The sequence below is a fragment of the Mus musculus genome, chromosome 6, assembly GCF_000001635.26.
Source record: "Mus musculus strain C57BL/6J chromosome 6, GRCm38.p6 C57BL/6J".
Taxonomy (NCBI): domain Eukaryota; kingdom Metazoa; phylum Chordata; class Mammalia; order Rodentia; family Muridae; genus Mus; species Mus musculus.
In genome coordinates, this window is record NC_000072.6 from 16,453,086 (window position 1) to 16,471,939 (window position 18,854).

At 37.3% G+C, this 18,854-nt stretch overlaps 1 long non-coding RNA gene across 2 annotated transcripts; it reads right to left on the bottom strand.

Annotated features, from left to right (window-relative positions):
• Window positions 1-1,295: 1,295 nt before the first annotated feature.
• Window positions 1,296-16,818, bottom strand: Gm36406 (predicted gene, 36406). 2 transcript variants are annotated; one of them, NR_168007.1, is made up of 9 exons: window positions 16,750-16,818; window positions 15,818-16,018; window positions 15,392-15,487; window positions 14,081-14,147; window positions 12,664-12,735; window positions 4,305-4,370; window positions 3,774-3,830; window positions 2,413-2,706; window positions 1,296-1,510 (listed from the first exon to the last, which is right to left on the bottom strand). It is a non-coding gene; the product is annotated as a predicted gene, 36406 (long non-coding RNA). The 2 variants fall into 2 exon arrangements; NR_168008.1 differs by lacking the exons at window positions 1,296-1,510; window positions 2,413-2,706; window positions 14,081-14,147 and having other exon boundaries at window positions 3,467-3,830.
• Between the last annotated feature and the right edge of the window lie 2,036 nt (window positions 16,819-18,854).

Below are 18,854 nucleotides of genomic sequence, written 5' to 3' on the forward strand. Positions count from 1 at the left end.
ACCATTGCATGGGTTTAACAGGTTACATTTAAGAACACATATATATGTACACATACAAATATGCCTACTACAATTAGTGAAAAAAAAGTTGTGAATTTGAAAGAGAGTAGAGAGGGCTTGCCATAGAGCTTGAGAGATTCTTTTTCTGGTTTTGCTATATAATATTAAAAGTATGGAAAGTTATGACATTGAAAAACATAATACCAAAAATTTCCATTTTTTTTATCTTTGTGTCCTTGCTTTATAAAAAACTGACATTTTGCGCACTCATTGTAAAATTGAAGAACTTCATTGTTCCATACATTTTAAGATGGTACTCAGTGATGGTGGGTATTCAATATAAAAGTTTCAGGGTTGGAGGGATGGATCAGCAGTCAAGGTCACCTGTTGCTCTTGCAAAAAAATCACAAGATCGGGGTTTGGTTCTCAGTACCCACACATTAAAGTGCATAATGGTCTTAGTTCCTATAAGTTCAATTTACAGTTCTCACTACTATGATAACAAATATCTTAGTTAGGGTTTTACTGTTGTGGACAGACACCATAACCAAGGCATCTCTTACAAGGACAACATTATATTAGAGCCAGCTTACAGGTTCAGAGGCTCAGTCCATTATCATCAAGGTGGGAACATAGCAGCATCCAGTCAGGCATGGTGCAGGAGGAGCTGAGAAGTCTACATCTTCATCTGAAGGCTGCTAGCAGAATACTGATTTTCAGGCTGCTAGGATGATGTTATTGAAGCTCACACCCACAGTGACACACCTACTTCAACAAGGCAACATCTATTCCAACAGGGACCACCCTGGAATAGTGCCACTCCCTGGGCAGAACATATAAAAACCATCACAACAAAAGTTCAAATATATATACAAATTAATGATAAGTTCTAAAAATTATACCATCTACATAAAATATCTGGTAAGGAAAATTCTGTCTTAAAATCTCATTTTTCTACCTTATCAACAGTTATGTACATACATATTCACTACATATGCACATGAACAACCACTCTAGTGACAGATTCGTAGCCATCAGTTGTACAAAATGAATGTGTATCTTCTAACTCAAAAGAAGCTATAGCCTACTTCACCTCTGAAATATAGGAAAGAAAATTATGTGATAAGACATAAAGGGAATATTTAAGGCAAATTTTGAGTAAAGGCAAGGCACTAGATGCCATTGGAAATACAGCATAGTTTAGTGGAATATGAGGGAAATTTTAAAGCAATTCAAAATTACGGGGGAAAGGATCAAAATATGAAGGAAAACAATATTACAATTAACAAGCAATATTACAATTAACACAGGTTTCTTTAGCCATTGATGAATTCTAGGAACTAGTTGAAAATATTTCCTTGGGCAATAAATATAAAGAAATCATGTTGTATAGGGGTAGGGACACAGCTCTCTGGGCAAAGTTCCTGATGCGCAGACATAAGGGCTTGAGCTCAATTTCCAACTCCCACATAAAAGACAGCTGTAGTGGTGAACACTTGTAGTCCCAGACCTGTGGAAGTGGAGACAAGAGGAGCTTTGATCCTGGGCATCCAGGTAGTTTAAAAGAATGAGTATTTTCTTTTGGTTAAAATATCTTTATACACTATATTCTCATGATGTTTTCCTCTTCCACCTCTCCCAGTTCTTCTTCATCTCACACCTATCTGGATCACCCCCAACCTGTCTTTCACTAGAAAACAAACAGGCATCTAATGGCTAGCAATAAAATGTAATCTAATAAAATATAAGAAAATGTATCACAATAGGAAACAAGCAAACAAACAAAAGGAGAACTGCCTAAAAATAAAAGGCACAAGGAACAGAAATAGACACGGATCCACTCATTTCCACAGTCATGAATCCTGTAAAAATACAGAACTGGAAACTATCATATTTATGCAAAGGACCAGTATTGAAAAAAATAAGAAAATTAAATAATTATTAGATTAAATAATAGAGACAGAGAGAGAGAGAGAGAGAGAGAGAGAGAGAGAGAGAGAGAGAGAATTCATCTTATGTTGGTCTTCTACTCCTGGGCATAAGGAATAACCTTAAGAATAATTTGTTTTTCCAATAAGATTCTCTTGTAGGGACTTTCAGTATAGCATTTGAAATGTAAATGAACAAAATACCTAATAAATAATTTGTTTAAAAGAAAAGAAAAAGAGAAGATGAAGCCATAAAGGAAAGGTATTATTGAAAATTTGTTCATAATTAATAATGTAGTATATTTCTACATTTTGAATGGAAATTATTTTCTTTGCAAAATAATAATATTCATATCAGCATCAAAAAAAAGGTTCTCTTGCAGAAAACTAAAATTTCATTTACAAATGGATATTAATTGGAGGTGGATTAAGGGATAGGTATGGAAGCATGCATTCCCTTCTCCTTTAAGCTCTAGGACCTCACCTGCTGCAAACCCTTGCAGGCTCTGTTCATGTTGTCTTAGTCTGTGAGTTCTTATGTGCATAAGTCCTGGTGTGTTTAGAAGATCATGTTTCCTCCATCACGTGTGGATCTTATACTCTTTCTGCTACCTCTTCCAAGAGTTCTCTGAGAACTGAGGGAAAGGGCTTGATGGAATCATCTTGTTTTGGGCTGAATGGTCCAAAGGCTCTCACTAGCTGCATAATATCTGATATTGGCCATTTGCCATCTGCTTCAGGAGGAAGCTTCTCTCATGATGGCTGAGCAAAGAAGACACTGCCCAATGAATAGAGCAAAATATCATGAGAAGTTATTTTATTGCAAAGTTCCTTTTTTTCCAATTTTTATTAGGAATTTCTTCATTTACATTTCAAATGCTATCCTGAAAGTCCCCTATATCCTCCCCAACCCCTGTGCTCCCCTACCCACGCACTCCCACTTCATGGCCCTGGTGTTCCCCTGTACTGAGGCATATAAAGTTTGCAAGACCAAGGGGCCTCTCTTCCCAATGATGGCCAACTTCTGATACATTTGCAGCTAGAGACACAAGCTCCGGGTACTGGTTAGTTAATATTGTTGTTCCACCTATAGGGTTGCAGACCCCTTCAGCTCCTTAGGCAAATGGATGGATCTGGAGGGTATCATCCTGAGTGAGGTAACCCAATAATAAAAGAACTCACATGATATGCACTCACTGATAAGTGGATATTAGCCCAGAAACTTAGAATATCCAAGATACAATTTGCAAAACACATGAAACTCAAGAAGAATGAAGACCAGTGTGGACACTTCGCCCCTTAGAATTGGAACAAAACACCCATGGAAGGAGTTACAGAGACAAAGTTTGGAGCTGAGACGAAAGGATGGACCATTCAGAAACTTGCCCACCCGGGGGTCCATCCCATAATCAGACACCAAACACAGACACTATTGCATACACCAGCAAGATTTTGCTGAAAGGACCCTGATATATCTGTCTCTTGTGAGGTTATGCTAGTGCCTGGCAAACACAGAAGTGGACACTCACAGTCTACCATTGGATGCAAAGTTCCTTTAATCGAGTAGAAGGATTTGGTTTTCTTCCAGTCCTTGTCTTATCTAGTCTTATGTTCTTGGTCACCCAAGCAGTGGTGAGGATGGGCTCCATGTCATAAGGTGGACCTCAAATACAGATATTGATTGTATACTCTCAGAAGGTTTGTGCCACCATTGCATTAGCCTATTTTGCAGACACCATTGTAGACAGAAGCATTTGGAGATGAGCTACTGTTTACACTCCTCATTTGGTCACACACAGAGTACCTTCCTGTACCAAAGACAAGTAGGAGTGAAGGCCAGCTCACCTCCTCCATTTTCAGCAAGTTCTATAGGTCTTGTCTTCGGCAGTAGGGTCCGGACATCTGTAGGTGGAGGACAATGTGTAGCTTTTAGAAAGAGTTTTGGTTGTTTAGGAGTTTCCTTAGCACTCGTTGGGCCAACAACTCTATCAGATGTAACCAATTCCTGATACAAGAAGTGATAGTTGATGGCAAGAGATGTCCTGATGAGTGAGGACTTTTCTCCTATTTTATTGGCAGTTTCCTTTAGATGGCCTTTATATATGTGTATGTTTTAGGAAGCTTCTATTATATTAGAATTCGATTCTACATTTTAAATGCCCCTTAGTTTTAGCTGCTTCTTCTCCCTCTGTTTCTTCCTCTCCCACTTTAATCCTCACTATTCCCCCTTCATTCATTCATAACTATCTACTCTATTTCCCTTTCCCAGAGAGATCTATATGCATTACCCTAGCACTCTATACCTAACCTCTGTGGTTCTAAAGCTTGCTTATTCTTGTCTTAACAGATATTATCCACATATAAGGAAATACATACCATATTTGTGTTCTGTGTCTTGGTTACCACAATCATAATGACTTTTGTTCCTTTCCATCTGCATATCTGTAAATTTAATGATTTAATTTGCTTATTAGCTGTGAAATTTTCCATTGTGTAAACTTTCTTTATCCTTTTATCTATTGAGGGATGTCAAGGTTGTTTCAATTTTTTGGCTATTATGAATAAAGCCACAATGAGCATGGATGAGCAAGTGTCTTGGTGGGAGGATAAACCATCATTTGGGTACATGCCCAAGAACCATATAGATGAATCTTGAGGTAGCTCAGTTTGAAGAAGTGCACTGAACATTCAGTGAGAAACCATGTCTCAAAAACCAAGAGGGAGAGGGTTTAAAGAAGACACACAAACATCCATTGGCCTTCCCATGATCCTTTACTCACTCAGGTGTACATACACAAGCACATGGCCATACACATACAAAATAATGTAATAATTTTAATAAATTTACTATCTGTAAAGTAACGAAAATGTATACTTTCTTGACAATTAATCTAGACTAAACTGGAAAACAGTCTAAAGAGAGTAGCTTGAACTATCTTGGTGATCTAGGTGGTGTATCATGTGACTTCGGACACAGATACACAAGTGGTGTATCATGTGACTTCGGAAGAGAGAAGTTGCTATAGTAATATAGCAGTTGAATGACATAATTTGAAGAAGGACCCATAAACTACAGACTGAAACTGGTTTTTAGAAGCTAGAGATAGGTTTTCCTCTACTGCCTTCAAAAACTATGAGCCCTACCACACCACCTCTTAATCCTTGAACTTGGATGTTAGACATGCAGTCTCTAAGATCATAAGAGAATATATTTGGGAATTTTAAGCCCCAAAGTTTCTGCTTGTTTTACATTTTAATGCTGAAATAGAAAAAAAAAAGATGGAATCCCATACATTAAGCCACATGGGGGCAATTTCTGATCTTTCTCTCCTCTGACTTGTAAGCAAATTTCTTGCTCTTTAGTTGGTGCCAGCTTCCTTACTGGAGTCTTGGCTAATTCTCTGATTCTATTCACATTCTCTACCAATGTTTTAAATGTAAGTCTGTCTCCAGTCTTGGTCTAAAACTATATCACTCTAACTCCTTTTCAAAGCCAATTCTCCCGTCCATCTGCTCGGGTACAAATGCATGCATCTGTTTACTTGAGTCATTTGTTCTATTTCCATGCAGACTCCTTATATTCTGCAACTGAACTATTTTCTTAGCTTGTTGTTATTTAGAGTGTTAAAAATCTCAATGAAAGTTAACTGTCAGGTACCGGATTTTCTAACTTACAATATCTGAGGCATAATATTGTCTTCCCATTTTTTTCCTTGCCATCTGCAATTAATTAAGGAGGTTGATGAAGTCTGTGTGTTAAATGCCTGTGTGAGGCACAGCAGTGAAAAGTTAGCATCAGACATCATGAAACTAATACATCCCTCTCATGGTACAGAGACCAGCATTAGTTATTGAATTATGTACAAACCCTTCCCTGCACAACAGTCACAGTAAGTTAAACATACACATTCATACAATGGATGTGCGGATGCACAATAAATCTTTGCCCTTAGGATATCGTGTGATGCTGTGATTCATTAGCTTTTGATCCCCTTGATTCTCTACTTTCTTTTCTTATTATTCCACTCCCTTCTCTTTAAATCTTCTCTATATTTTCTTCCTTAAAAAATATTGTCCAGTGGACTGTCTATCATTTTCTTTCACAGTTCATAATCATAAATATTATCTCTGCTCTTTATTTGAAGTTCCCAGCTACCGTCTATGTTTTTTTTTTTTCCCATTCCATTGCATGGTTGTGCCTTGCTTACATTTTATCATCCTCTCAACATATCTTGGAAGTATTCAATGACATGTTCATATCTAAGAGACAGACTTTCTTATATGCTCATAGTTTATTCTGTATTTGAATATGCTTTACAAATCTTCCCTTAGGTTATGCTTTTTTAAAGTAGCTTTGTAGATACACAAATGAAATATAATAAACTTGGAATAATGAAAGCATAACTGTTGCTAACATTTGGTATGTGTTCATACTTACAAAACCAGCTCTGTGATGAATGTAGTAAATTTGCTCATGATCTCCAAAAGGTTTCTTTTTTCCTATGTTCTTACTAGTTATGATATATGCATTACTACTGATGTATTCCAAGGAATTTAAGTATATTGGATGAATTAATTGAAATAAACTAGTTTTGGTTAAATTACAAGGAAAGCAGCTATGTTTAATCAAAATGTTATATCTAGAAAGAAGCATCAAGAACGATATATATTCTTGTGATAGCAAATTTTGTAAAACAAAACAAGGTCATCAGAACTAAAAAAAAAATTTTTGAGAACAACTATATGTATAAAGTAGCAAGAATTAAAGAGATTACACAATTCTGCACATATATCTACATACATTCATTTTAAGTTTGACCAGAAAGGGTAGTAGACATTAACTAAAAGGAAAGAAATTACAGATGACTTTAATTTCCTTCTTTGTGCCTCTCTACATTTTTTTAAACTATGTGTGTCACAATATGTGTTTTTCCTGTACCTTTGAATTTTAGCTAAATCTCTATACTGTGGACAAGACATAGTAAATACTACCACACTATAATAAAAACAGCCAAAAGTCTGTCAAACTCCCCTGCAGTCAATTTACTAAGTGGTATTCAGACCTGACTTGGCACTGCTAACCTCACTCACAAAGCCAAAAGTAATAACTCCAGTGGTGAAGAAAGTTGGCAGAAATGAGTCACTCAAGGATATTTCCCACCTTATGTCATCAATAGGGAGAAGTGCAGGGAGGTCACTGTTTGCATGACTGTTAATGTTCCAAATAAGTCTATCTTGAAAGCTCATGGGGGGGTGGGGGGGGACTTTGGCAGAAGGCACCATGGGTAATGCTTGTCTTGTGAGCTTCAGGGCCTGAGTTTTGGTTCTTATCACCCAGGTAAGAGAACCACACACAGTGGCACAGCTTTAACCCCAGTGGAGGAGTTAAAGACAAATGGCTCCCTGGGACTTGCTGGTCAGGCAGCTTCTATGAATTACTGAAGTCCAGGTTCGGTAAGAGACTTGGTACCCCACAAATAAGTGGAGAAACAATAAATAAACGCATGTAGTTTCTTACTGAGACATGCAGAACATTCCATTTCTTTAAAAATTTCACACCAAATACACTTTTATATTTAGAAGTTACAAGTTACAGAGAGCTACATCTGGCATGTATTCATGCTAACTTGTTTTTAGAGAGATTTTCATAAGGGAATGTATCAATATATAATTCATGCTCTATCTAATCACAATAAAATCAATTTGTACCTACTTTGAAATATCTCAGAAATGGCCCCTTGAATTCCAACTAGCATTTGTTTATGTCTCCACTGGTATAGCAGTGATTATTATCTGTATAATTTTGAAATGACTTTTCAGCTCGGTTATAATGATATATATATATATATAATCTGTCAAACAGGACTCTGCTTTGGAGACTTGGAGTCTGAGTTCTGTCTTTCTTATAAGTTTCTCAACTTAGACTTTAACCACTGACTACATGACTAGTTACTGGGGGCTAGTTACTACTGATATGGCTCTCCATACCTAACCTAAGGTTACAACCAAATTTCCCTAAATTGTTGGCTACAGTCCTATCTGAATTTACTTCCACCATTCCAGAGCACATTTAAGATTCAAAATGTCTAAGCACAGACAGAAGCAAATTCCATAAGAATTAGCATTTCAATTGTACTTATTACATTTCAAAATACACGCTTCTGGCACAGGGAAAGCATCTACAGCTGTGTTTATTTCATATATGGGAAAAAATAAAAGGACAGTAAATTTCCTCTTTATACGTTGTCAACCTCTTTAAATCCTGATTTCCATCATTGCTTTACCTCAAGACATCTAATCTGGTTAAAACATGCTCCTGGTGGTGTATTATAACTACACCAGCCAAAAGGAACTAATGAATGTATTAAGCTGGTTAACAAAGTAGCTCCTCTATGCTTCATCAGCCCTATTGCACAACAAGATTCTCCAAGAAGACGTGTGTGTGTGTGTGTGTGTGTGTGTGTGTGTGTGTGTGTGTGTGTAGTAAGATATGCAGCCTAATAAGGACTGTGCTTATTAACAAATACTACAAAATGGAGGCATTTAAATCTAAATTAATAGACTTTTTAAATTAATGTATTTATTTTGCACTCCAGGTTTAATCTCCCCACTCCAGTCCACCCTCTGACTGTTCCATATCCCATACCTCCTCACCACCCCACCCCTGTCTCCTTGAGTATATCCCTACCCCCAACCCCACCTGAACTCTAAACTCCCTGGGACCTCCAATCTCTTGAAGGTTAGGTGCATCATCTCTGAACATAAACCAGGCAGTTCTTTGCTGTATATGTGTTGAGGGCCTCATATCAGCTGGTGTATGCTGCCTGTTTGGTGGTCCAGTGTTTTAGAGATCTCAGGGGTCCAGATTAATTGAGATTGCTAGTCCCCCTACAGGATTGCCCTTCTCCTCAGTTTCTTTCAGCCTTCCCTAATTCAACAACAGGGGTCAGCTGCTTCTGTTCATTGGTTGGGTGCAAATATCTGCATCTGACTCTTTCAGCTGCTTGTTATATTTTTTTGGAGGGCAGCCAAGATAGGTCCCCTTTTGTGAGCACTCCATAGCCTCAGTAATAGTGTCAGACCTTGAGACCTCCCCTTGAGCTGGATCCCACTTTGGGCCTATTGCTGAACCTTCTTTTCCTCAGGCTCCTCTCCATTTCCATCTCTGTAGTTCTTTCAGACAGGAACAATTAGGGGTGAGAGTTTTGACTGTGGGATGACAACCCCTCCTTCATATGATGTCCTGTCTTCCTGCTTCAACTGGGCTCTATAAGTTCCCTCTCCCTACTGTTGAGCATTTCATTTAAGGTCCTTCCCTTTGAGTCCTGAGAGTCTCTTACCTTCCTGGTCTCTGGTGCATTCTGGAGGTTCCTCCATCCTCCTACCTCCTGAGGTTGACTGTTTCCATTCTTTCTGCTAGTATTCAGGGCTTCAGTACTTTTCCCTCTCCCAATACCACATCAGGTTCCACTCCCACCACTGCACCCTGTCCACTTTCCCTCCTAGGTCCCTCTCTCTCTCCCCACTTATGATTGCTTTCTTCTCCCTCCCAAGTGGGATTGAGGTGTCTTCACTTGTGCCCTTCAGCTAGTTGACTTTTTTGAGTTCTTTTGACTGTATCTTGGGTATTCTGTACATTTTTTGGCTAATATTCACTTATTAGTGAGTATATACCATACTTGTTCTTTTCAGTCTGAGTTACCTCACTCAGTATGATATTTTCTAGTTCCATCCATTTGCCTGCAAAACTCAGGATGTCCTCATTCTTAATAGCTGAGTAATATTCCATGGTGTAAATGAACCACATTTTCTGTATCCATTCTTCTGTCATGGGACATCTGGGTTGTTTCCAGCTTCTGACTGTCACAAATAAGGATACTATGAACATAGTGGAACATGTGCCCCAGTGGCACAGTGGGGCATCTTTTGGGTATATTCCCAATAGTGGTATTGTTGGGTCTTCTGGTAGATCTATTTCCAATTTTCTGAGGAACCTCCAGACTGATTTCCAGAGTAAGCTTTTTAAATCCAGTTTTAACTTACAAACAATTTACCAATCATTATTGAGTATATTGTTTAATAACAGGATGTAGCAAAATGTACACAGAAGATAGATAATATACGATAAACAGCTAGATAGATAAAAAGAAAGGAAGATAGATAGATAGATAGATAGATAGATAGATAGATAGATAGATAAGATGGCTGGATGGTTAGATGGTAGAATTCAGATGTGCAGATATGAGTATGCCTGTTTTTTATCTTCTTGAATTTAGTTTGATTCAAGAGAAGCCAGAAGTTCTGGAGAGGCTATGATTTTATGATTCTGATTCTGAAGCTACCAATGAAACTTAGAAAGTTATTGTTGCATAGTGGAAATCTATGCTTCCCCCCACCTTTTTTTTTCTCCTAGAATTTATCTAAGTGATAGGAGGGCCATGAATTTGAAAGTCTTGAGAGCACTTCTTTGGTAATGTCATGGAAGTATTTGTGCACTCAAAGTGCATAGACCATACCACATCCTAGAACAAGATGGCTATGTGAGGTCAGTGGCCAATTCAGCATGACACATGATGGCATAGGCTTACAAGAACACCAATGAACTGAAAAACAGAGAATACTTCAAATTATGGTTGTGTTAAAAAAAAATAAAACCTCTCAGGCCACAGGAGCAGACGGCCAGGAGAATGAGTGGAAATCTGCAGTTGGTAGGGGTGTATAATTGGGGGACACTGTATGATGGTCAGCTATATAAAGACATATTTCAACATCTCCGCTTAATGACCCCTGTTTCAGTAGTCTCTCTCAGTATTCGTCTAAATTGAAGCCTATGCCACAAAAGGAAGCACACACTTGACACTGCCTGAGTGGCCACAAATCAGACTATGGACACTGTAGAGATCCAGTATACAACCAAACATAACTGGGAAAAATTCAATGAAATGATTATTAACGATATTCTGCTGTACTCATAAATTGGCTCCTAACCCAATTTTCAGGGAGGTGTCATCCAGCAACTAAGGAAACAGATGTAGAGATGCACAGCCGAAGAGCAGGCAGAATCAGGGAAAACCTGAAGCAGAGTGGGGGAAGATTGCTGGAGCCAGACGGGTCAAGAAAACCTCAAGAAAACTGCCCATGGTGTCAACTAAGCGAGGTTCACAGAGGCTGAGCCAACAATCAGGAAGCCTGAATGAGTCTGAGCCAGGTCCCCTGTATGCATTATGCTTGGACTCCTAATTGTGGGAGGAATGGGTGCCTCTGACCCTTTTGCCAACCCTTGAAACTCTTTTTCTCCTACTGAGTTGCCATGTCCGTCCTCGATACAAAGGTTTGTGCCTAGTCTTATTATAATTTGTTATGCCCTGTTTAGTTAATACCTCTGGGAGATCTGGGAAAGGGAGGAGGAGTGGGGAAAAACAGTGAGGTGGAAGACTGGAAAGAGTGAACAGAAGGGAGACAGATGTGGACAGGATACAATGAGAAAAGAATAAAAGGAAAAAGTAACAGAAAGAAAGAGAGAGAGAGAGAGAGAGAGAGAGAGAGAGAGAGAGAGAGAGAAAGAGAGAGAAAGAGAGAAAGAAAGAAAGAAAGAAAGAAAGAAAGAAAGAAAGAAAGAAAGAAAGAAAGAAAGAAAGAAAGAAAGAAAGAGAGGAAAGAGGAAAGAGAGAGGGGGAGGAAGGGAGGGAAGGAAGGAAGGAGGGAGGGAGGAAGGGCAAGAGAGAGACAGAGAGAGACAGAGAGACAGAGGCACACACAGAGAGAGACAAAGAGAGACAGAGAGAGACAGAGAGACAGAGAGACAGAGAGAGAGAGATTTTGGAGTCCACACTATTTTTCTATGCTTTATTTGGTTACAGTTTGATGGATTACTTTTTCTTTTTTCCCCTCCTTTTTGGATTTGGGTTTACTTTGTTTTCTTAGTTTTTGGCAGAGGACTTCAAAGGTCTTGAGGAAAGGAAAATATGATCAAAATACATTTAGATTTAAAATAGATTTAAATAATAAAAATTAAAATTGAGATATTTTAATGAATCTTAGCAGAAATCCTATAAAGTTAATTAAGAAACTCTATCCATGTATTAAGTCAATAAGCTTCTATTTAGTTAGTCATTGGCTCAGCCTAAGTGTTCTAAGAAGGACCCTGTCTAAAAATGCTTATCGCAGAAAAAAAAATACTTGGAAAATTATCAGCAAGCTGCCAGTTTACATGTGATAGAGAGTTTATGTGAGTCTACTTGGATTATTAAATGAAAGCATCACAGAGTTGTTGGCCTCATAACCAGAGAAAATTAATTGCCGTAAATGCAGAGACATCATTTGGGGATGAAGGTGCTAACAGGTTTATCTGATAAAACCTTTTGTGTTGCACAGCAGTTAGCTGTGTATTCACTAAGTGCTTACATGGCAGTAGTAAATTTATTTTAAAGGTAGGGATGAGTATTGAAAAGTAGGGATGAAAAGTAGGGATGAAATAGTAGAGGGGAAAGGACTGGGTACTTTGACATCTCTTCTTATAAAGGTAATAAACTTGTCCATATGTGCCTCACCTCCATAGCCACATCTAGTTTTCAATTCAAAACTTACTGTACTGAGAACTAGTGTCTCCACACATTTCAGGGTAAAGATCCAAGTATTTAATGTGTGGCATGGTTGTTAGCAGTCTTCCAACTAGAGGACAGAAGAAATGGTTATATCAGAGTGGTGGGAAATGGTGACTCCAGAAACATCCTACCTGTACTATTTTTGAGTGGTCGATTTTCCTTGTTGGCTTTCTGAACATCCTTCATACTCCTGAGTTTGGGGACTTAATATGAGATAAAATAAAAAAAGTAAACACAGATAGTTATAGCTGAGAATGATGATGCACACACATACACACACACACACACACACACACACACACACACACACTTGTAAGAAGCTTTCTTCCCTTTCTTGTCATGGGGTAATAATAACATGATACCACATCTTACACAATAGCTAGATTATCGAGTCATATAAAAATGAAAATGAATAAAAAGTAGGACCAAAAACACTAATAGTCAGGTGACTCATGTCTGTTTCAATCATGTTGACCTTTGACTTGGATTCACTTTTAATTTAATATTTATATTTTAAAAGTCTAATAAGATCATTCCCATTCTTACTATCAAAATATGCATATAAACATAATCTTGACCATTTAGGCTCCTAGTTATATCTTAGAGCAAACTGAAGCACATGAGTAAAATTAGTTGATCACTCCATGTGTAAAGAGGAACGTTTAGCATCAAAATATTAACCACATGACAAAAATCCAAAATTCCTCCTTTATTGCTAAATAAAAGGCACTGTTTTCAGCATCTTTACAAAGCTGTCCTATGGAATTCTCAAACCAACCTCTCCAGTTTGGTACGATTTCTCTTCATTTTACCAGAAATGAGGCAAGGGGAGCAACTAACTCATTCAACTACACTCAAACATTTGAATAAATTGGTGGGATTTATACACATTACTCTGTCTTCAGAGCCTATGGTCCTAACTGATAAAATTATATATATATATATATATATATATATATATTATACATATATATACAAACATATCTATTATCTATTATAATCATATGTATTAGCAATATATATATGATTGCTTATGAGCAAAGTAGAAAATCCAATGGTTAAAACAGAAATATTTAGCTGTCACAGAATATTCTTTTGTCTTCCAGACTCACCTTCAAAATTTTCAAATTACATCATATGAAAAGGTGTCATAACCTTTTCGATTTAAAAAATACTCTGTTACATGTGTGGAACATAAAGAAAGGATTAATGCCTAGCAGCAATTCAGAAAGAAAATAATTTCTACATATTTTTACATATTATTAAGAATCAGCCTTATTTCCCTCTTGTGAGTAGTATCCCAAAGACCCACAGCGTCTACTGTGTTAAGTGTGGGTTCAAGAGATTGCGGGCGCTGATGGGCCTCTGGCTCAGTTCCTTCTTTCCCCTCGCAACCTCACATCGCTATACGTCTGTTTTGTTGATTCAGAAGAGCACTTGAAGTGCTTTACAGTTGATTTTGACAAGTGCTACAATTTGATAGGGGAAGATAATTCTTGCTGAGATGATTTTCAAAGTACAGAAATTATACTTTTGAGTAGATATTACCTTTCTTTATGATCAGAATTTTCATTTAATATACAGCACACTTAAGCTTGGTAATCACATCTCTTTTCTGAAAAAAAAAAAGTGACGGGTGTCTTTGATCTCATATATTAAAGCATTAAATGCAGAATCCTATTCCAAATGCTGATTGTTGTCTTTGTTGCAGATAAAATATGTCTGCCAAATTTAAAATATCAGATTTTGAAAATGCTATATGAATATGGAGTGGGATTATTAATTAGCCGAGAGGCTCCTGACCACATGATTGGGCTGACTGATGAGTTACTGGGATGTACATTTCTGCATGCCTCGAAATTCACTAAACTGAGAATTAATCAGCAGCGATTTAAAGGCTGCAGACTTGTCATTAATAGAACAATCACTTTTATCAAGGAAAATATATGGTTATGATTTTGATCTATAGTTTAAAGTATTTTTTTCAACTACAAGGAATTTTTTTATTCATTTAGTTATAAAATAATATTTTCATTATTAAGATGATTTTGATGAATTATCACTGGTTTTCTTTGTTCAACTCATGCAGTGCAAAGGTTGACAAAATTTAGGTTTTGTGACTATTTAAAATTTAGTTATGGGCAACTCATCATTTTTGCCTTGTTTTAAAGCAAACTAAAGAAGTCAGCGTTTGGGGGTCTTAGCCATGTGTATAAGCTTTTTTCTGGGGGAACATCTTCACTAACTACAGCCTTGGAATTACTGTGACTAAAAAACAAGCAAGCAGACAAACAAACAAACAAAACAAACCAGATCCTGAACCATGTATCCAAATACAGAGTTAGGGTAAGATAAATGCCATCCTTTATAGAGCCCTGTTGACATCTTTGTGACATTAGTCCAGTTACCCAAACACTTTTTTCAAATACAATTAGGTCAACTGAGGTTAAAATGGTTTTTCTTGGTTTCCCTATAGAACCCAAATTTTATAGGCAACAGATAATCATATTGGAATTTTGTCAAGGTGCATCTTCAGGTGAACCCTCACTAACACACACACACACACACACACACACACACACACACACACACTCACACACACACACACAAACACGTATCAGTTGCAGAAAATGAATTTTATTGTGATATTTTCAGATATTTTATACGGTACTCTGACGATGTACAGTCACTCACTGTTCATTCTTCCATCTTCCCACTGTTCGTTTTCTCTTCTCAAAGGGTGCCTTTTCTATTTTCACATTTTTCAAATCCAAATATAGAGTCAACATAAATAAAATAATTCTATTTTTTGTTATATGGATAGGAAGATTGAGTGTATTCATTTATTCTTTTATTTACCTCCAAATGAATATAGAAGAAATTCTTCACTTGTCTATGCCACAGATTCCACATCGGTACACTAAATGTTCTGGGTTTATTTTCCTGATGGGAGTTCTGAAGATAAAATAAAATATGTATGTAGTTCATATGGTGCTTGGCAAATCTTTCAAATCTGAGAACTGTGATTATTGATTAAAAAAAAAAAAACCCAATACCATTTTCACAGTTAGTATTTTATATATGTTTTTATATTAAAAATAATGTCCTAATCTTTCATTATTCTATATTCTACCCACTTCAGCTTTCTTATACACCACTGCTATTTGTTTTAAAATATTACTTTCATTTTATCACACCTATGTTTAAAATAGACTGTAGTTGGTAATTGAAATCATAGATTTTAAAGAACTCTGTTATCCCCACCCCACACCCACATTTTATTACCTGTGATTCCACTCTTTCCTTGTACAATCCTGCTCACTGTCTTTGCTGGATTAACTTTGATTGTCAAATTAATTATGTTTTCATGACTGGGAGACCATGGAATCTACAACTGAAGGACTTTTTTTTAAGGATTTTCACATGATGAACTTGTAGCGTGAATTTGAATCCCTTTGAATATGTGGGTGGTTATGCCTCCATTATCTGGATGAATACAGACAAGAGCAAGCAGAATTACTTAATCATTAACTTTGACTTGACTCAAAACCTCTCAGGTTTCAGATACATATGAACATCTGTTTCTGAGTAACTTGGGCGTGTGCTTTCTTAGTTGTTTAAGGGCAGCTGTTAAACTGGGCATGACTTTTCCTTGGTAGGTAACAATAGTTTGGTTGCTCAAATTCATCATTTATCCACTACTAAAAGCAGCGATATAAAACTTGTTTAAAAGTGGCTGGCTATATACAGATCAGGGACTGCATTTTCCAAATTTTCTGCTTGACTTGGTCATTTTCAGCTTATTTCATGTTAATATGCCCTTTCAATTAAAAGATAAAGACATGAGGAAGAAAGGTAGGCAATTACCTTTCATGACCCTCTTCATCTGATAAATACAGTTTATCTAGAAAGAATGCTTTTAGTGGACAGTACCCATAATAAGATGCTGCACCTCATGCAAGACCAATCAGAAGAGGCAATGGTTGGTCACTCTAATTGTTGAAGGTCTCTGTGTGTGAGATAGAAGCTTATCAGTCACCATGTTTCTTGGTGGATGACAAAACTGAATATATGAAAGTGAGGGTAACACAGGGAAGAGGTACAGGAGAGAGGTTCCTGCTTAGAACCTATTTAGAATTGACATTTTAAAAACGCGATTGTATAATATCTATATCTTTGAAATTCATTCAAGATAATCATATTTGATCTTGACCTACCTTTCTAGGCTTAGCTGCTCTTTATGAATCTCAATGTGTATTTCATCAAACAGACCATATTGAAACAGCCTTGAAGAAATTGCTTTCTTTTCTCTCTCTCCCTTTCCTTTGATGTCATAAAGCCTTATCATAGAATCCTGGAGATTTCTTTTCAACCCTAAACTAAAATATGCCACACCCATGGCACAATGGCACCCCGCATCACTCACTCATAATAATATTCAAAGTTTGAAGAACACAGGGCTCTATAGGATAGGATTCCTGAAGTTCTCACTACTCATGTTTCTCATTTCTTCTTTGTTCACTCCATTTCAGCAACGCTGCCTTGGTTCCTACTCTTTTCACAAAGTCATGCTTCATTCTGAGATGACCACATAGAGATAGATTGCCAGCAGTTACCCCTTTCTCCACACAGAAGAAGCAAAGAAACAAGAGCACAGAGGAAGGAGAACAATGAGCTCAGGAGAATCAGGAGTTCACCGAGGGACAGATGAAATCTCTGCCAAGCATGGACACAGGAAGCACAGCCCAGATAGGGAAACTAGGCATCATGGAAAGTGTGACTCCACCTTCGGTCCAGGAATGCACACAAGTCCAGGACAAAGGGTAGATGGTAGAGTCCCAGCAGAGGCTCCTATCCCAAATGAGGGAGCTGCTGACCCACAACACAGTATTAGGAAATGCCAGTCCTAAGGCAACAAGAACAGTTTCCTGCTGTCATTCTCAGAAACCTGAGGAATTCTGTCACTCTTCCCAAGATTCATAGAGAATTTCAGGTCTACCCGTTATGAAGGAAAGGTGGCTTTTTTATCACAAGTAGAAAGAATGATAGTAAAGAAAGAATGCCAGCATATGACAGTGCAGAGTGTGGATTTCTCACAACACCCATATACAGAAGAGAAGAGCAAAAATACCCCAACCACACACGTGATATAGAATCCCAAGCACTGATTTCATAGTTTTGATTAATAAACCCCGTATGCATGTTACTATAGCATCCCACTACCTCATAGCTGTATGCTGAGATTGTTAAATTCTTCATCTTTGAGGAAATGAAAATGCTACACATCCTGAATTAATTGCTACATATTACATGCACTCTATGAACAATATAAAACTATTATGAACTATGAACAATAAAAATATTAAAGCTCTATCTCAGAACACTGGCAGTTACAGTACTTTCTTCCCCAAAGCACCCCCAATTACACAGTAGATACCTCAAATATGTAGCCTCCCCCCCCCCACACACACACACTGAGATACTTACTCAGACATTAACTTACCAATTAGGCATACTACACATGTCCTCCTTAAAATGTCCATGATTCTGCACAACCTACAATGTTCTCTTGCTTGAGTTATTATTTTTGCTAAAACACTTTCCTTTGGCGGAGACTTAGAGGTTTGTATGGATCTGCTTTTGTTTTTCTGGTTCTTTCCAATGATATAACATGCTCCTTACAGGAAGGATTATTTCACATTACCACATATATTTTACATGCTCTGTTATATTATCACATAGTTCATATTATATCTACACTAAAAGAATTTAAGGCGTATAGTAGGCATTTAACAAAATTCAACACCCCTTCATGTTAAGTCTTAGAAAGATCAGGAACATACCTAAACTTAGTAAAAACAATATAGAGCAAAGCAGTAGCCAACATCAAACTAAATGGAAAGAAACTTGAAGCAATCCCACCAAGATCAGGGACTAGACAAGGCTACCCACTCTCTCCCTACCTAGTCAATATAGTACTCGTAGGCCTAGCCAGATCAATTACACAACAAAAGGCAGTCAAAGGGATACAAATTGGAAAGGAAGTCAAAATATTTATACAGAATAGAACTGATAACCCAGAAATGAACCCACACACCCATGATCACTTGATCTTTGACAAAGGAGCTAAAACTATCCCTTGGAAAAATGACAGCATTTTCAACAAATGGTTCCGGTTCATCTGTCAGTCAGCATTTAGAGGAATGCACAATGATTAATTCTTATCTCCTGTACAAAGCTCAAGTCCAAGTGAATCAAGGGCCTCCACATAAATTCAGATATACTGAAAATAATAGAAGCAAAAGTGGTGAGAGCTTTGAAC